This window comes from Aedes albopictus, chromosome 3 (genome assembly GCF_035046485.1).
Source record: "Aedes albopictus strain Foshan chromosome 3, AalbF5, whole genome shotgun sequence".
Lineage (NCBI taxonomy): Eukaryota > Metazoa > Arthropoda > Insecta > Diptera > Culicidae > Aedes > Aedes albopictus.
This window is the reverse complement of record NC_085138.1, coordinates 408,647,946-408,652,160: the sequence shown is the minus strand read 5'-3', so window position 1 is coordinate 408,652,160 and position 4,215 is coordinate 408,647,946.

The following is a 4,215-nucleotide window of genomic DNA, read 5'->3' as shown; positions in this document are numbered from 1 at the left end:
ATTTACCTTTTTTGGCGTTTGACACATTCCACGCGTTACGTTTTGCGCGAATATCAAACTTTTGCTTCCAATAACAGTTATGTTGAGAAATTCATGCCAACCAACTTATCAAAAGATCAGATTTGAATATTAGGGTTATTTCATGCTTTCTTATTGAAATTGGTCGTTTTTATTTCGACAAAATCAAGAAACAGAGCACAAAGGGACACCATCGCAATTGAAATTTTAAATACGAAAATATTCTGGAACGGTCATAAATCGAACACAGACATCATTAACGTACTCTTGCTGAATACCTGCGCGCATAATAGCTATTTATGTCTTTTCTTAAAATACTTTTCACACATAAAAATGTTAACATTTTACAACAAACATCGGCTCTGTTATGCGCTACGGTAGCTGAGCCGATACAAATGAATAGAAACCTCTTAAATGTAGAGTTTGAGAAAATATTGGAAATAATAAAGACCGGTCCAGAAAGTATGGACGCACTAAGCAAATACTGGCTTTTCAAAATTATTCATGAATAGTTTTTTTTTGAAAGCTACATCCTGTTGGTCAACCTATTTCCTCAGCATTTTTATAGCGGTTTTTGCGATTCCAGCTTTTTGTTTCAAAATACATGAACTTTCAGCGGAACATCATCAAAAAAATGTGCACAAACGATGGACAGAGCTTGAAAGATCACTAAGGAAATGAGCAAAATATAGTGGGAGTAAGTGAGAAAACCGTGCACCCAGCAATCAGTAAACACGGTGGGGATAACACGTTTAAGCATAGGCAAAAATTGGGTAAAAAATAGAGATCCTGCTAACCCTCGTTTGGGAAAACAAATAATGAAGGTATTTGAGCACAAGAAAAAACCTTCTAACTTACACAGTGCGGGGTATGACCAAAAAAGTTACCATTTCGAATTCCAATGTTCATCGTGACAAAGAACATTTGAATTTTAGATCCTATAGTAAGAAGAAACAGCCAAAACGAAGCTCGAAACAAGAACCATCGATCAGGCCCAGTCAACTGAAGACTAGGTGCGTCCATACTTTCTGGGGCAGTCTTTATAGATATAAAGATGTTTTCCCATTGACCTCTCTTCTATGTATGAGTTGCTTGCATGGCTCCGTAGAGCTTCATGACGACTGAGCCTTGAAAACTAAAAAATTGAATGATAAAAAAGATAAGGAATGGAAGCAATACAATCGTATTAATTTGAAGATATACATGTATCTCCTTTTATTCGCAAAATAAGTAAAGCAATACGCAAACTATAAGCAGGAGGTCAAATGTCATTCAACATAAGGGCTTTCTAGTTGTTTCTTTGCCGAAAAACATATGTTGCGCAAGTTTGCGCAAAATAACCCCTTGGTTTTCTGAAAGCTGACAAAAAAATCTTCAAAATGAATATAGCGTCAAATGTGTACAAATGTGTGCTCATATTTGAAAACTTAGAGGAAGTTTGTTTTTGTTTTCCCATGCATTTTATATGGGAGCTTAAATTTGAAGTATGATTTACACCCACTTTAAAGTTCTGGAAAAAAATCAATTTTCGTTCAATCAGCACCAAATTTTGAAAATAGACTATTCAAATGTCGAGAAAAAATGAAAAAATACATTTGAATCAAAATACGTAAGTTGATTTTTCGACTTTTTTCCGCCCTCGCATCACTGTGCGGCGCTCTGATATGCAGAACACGCTCGATGATCTTGCCAATCGCTCCTCAGCGACAGGTGCTACCAGGAATGCCATATATACAGATTTATCTGTATTATACAGATTTTTGGGCATCTATACAGATTGCGTTTGTATGGAATACAGATTTTACGTTTGTATAGGATACAGATTTTCCATCCAAATTTTGTATGGGATACAGATTTTTGAACGAGTGATACAGAAATTCGTCTGGCATCGCTGGGTGCTACTATCAACGTCAACAACACCAAATCGTTGGATGTAAACACGGTCACCACTTTTAGCTGTACGGTAGCTGCACAGAACAGATGTGTATCTCCGAACAAATTTGAAGTTTCGAGGTGGAAGTCGTAAAATTTTCACTTGGAGAACTAGATTGGAATGAATTTCCTTGGAGAAATAAAAAAATATCAAAGCGTGCCTCGCTCCCGTCCTATGCTCGCTGTACAAAAAAGCTTGCTTTCCACCACCAGGTTCGCTAGTGTCCAGCAATCAAACGAGCGGCTCTTTTCGTGATGAAGATTCACCCCCGTGGTAGCTGGGCAATCAGTGGAGAATGTTGAAAGCTTCCAATATCTTGGTAGCCGAATGGCGGTCGATATGGCGGCACCAAGATCGAATTAGGTGCACGGACCAAGAAGGCGAGGGCTGCTTTTGCGAGTTTAAGAAATGTATGGAAAAACAACCAGATCAGTCGACGCATCAAAATCCAAATTTTTAACTCAAACGTGAAATCTGTGCTGCTATATGCCAGTGAAACCTGGTGTGTATCAGTAGAGAACACTCAACGACTGCAGGTCTTCATCAATACATAGATGCCTGTGGTATATAATTCGTATATGGTGGCTTCACAATTGGATTTCCAACGTGGAGCTCTATCGTCGATGTCATCAAAAGCCGATAGCGACAGAAATTGTGGAGCGAAAGTGGAGGTGGGTCGGGCACACTCTGCGCAGAGGCGACAACGAAATCTGCAAACAAGCGTTAGATTGGAACCCAGCAGGACATCCCAGCAGAGGCAGACCCAGAGGCTCATGGCGGCGCAACCTCAACAACGAAATTATGCAAGTTGACCTGGCCAAAGGTCAAGGTGATGGCTGACAATCGCCCAGGATGGAAACCTTTCAATTCGGCCCTCTGCACCACCACCGTGGGTGCTCAGGACTGAAAGTAGTAAGTAAGTAGTTATTTGTTCATTGAAACTCAACTGGAGGTGTTCTACAATACTGACCAGTAATATAGACAGAAAACAAGGCTTCAGCTAAGTAATGAACTTTGCATCTGTGGTTTGATTTGAATAAATATAACGAACCAGCAAAATGGTGCTGTTGAGCAATACCAGTTTTGCATAATGTTTTTATCTGTTTAGCCTTTGTTTTATATTATGTAAACTGTTTTAATTATTGAGTCTTTGATTATACTTGTGGGGATTTTTTTACCGTACGGGTTTGGGCCGAAGGGTCTCAGATTTTCATAATACTTTTTCCACAGGCAGGGCTCATGGATATATGAACAAAAAAAAAATGAGGAAAATTCAGGGTCGCCTATTTTCCCGGAAAACTCAGGTGGAAATTATATTTGTTTTCCCCTGACACTACTTACTTTCAAAAATCATAACTCAAGAACAAAGCATCAAAGAAACAAAGTCTTTTTTTTTGAAAAATGAAAGCACTCCATATTTTTTGGATTCTTGAGAAAATTTGCTTTTATTTTCATTAAAAAACTTTGTTTTTACGATCCTTCGTTCTTGAGTTATAATTTTTCAAAGAAAAGGCTTTTATGGCACATTTGGACATTTTTCAACAAAATTGGCCATAACTCAAAAACGAAAAAAAAAAGTGCATTCCAAAAATTTCAGCGGCTAAAGCTTATAGAATAACCTTCTCAAAAATATTTTTTCGAAAATTTTGCACGAGTTCGGGCATAGTTTTTCCGGCTTTTCTTTACGAATTTTCTCAACTGTGAAAAATTTTGTGAGAAACTTTTTTTCAGTTCATATTTCACCCGTAACGTGGGCAGATCACCTTAGAACGGTGCGTTGCGGTGTAAGATCTACCAAATCAAATTTTGATCTTGATATTTACCGTATTTATAAATATTCCATGATCGAAGTTTGATGCATTTTTTTGTGTTTTGTAGTGTTTTTGTTTTAATGTACTGCTAATTAACATTTTATTTCAGCAGGATTCAGGTAAATTGATCGTATGATATAAATAATATTGTAAAACTATGTTGCTGTGGCAAGCGTATCACTGATAATGTAGCTTATTTGGGGTACGATGTTAATATTATTTTATATTTCAGATTAACAACCGAAGAATCTAGTAATTCAACAAAATGCCACCAAGTTGACGAGGAAACCAAGACGAATCGGGCAGACAACTAATTCGAAGCAGTCTAACAATGGTGTACCAGAATGTTGATCAAGCGTATCCTTTGAAGTTTACCCTTCCACTAACAACACCCAAATTCCCGTGACATCTAGGCCTGAGAGATCGTAGAGCTGTCTACATTTTTCATAGGTG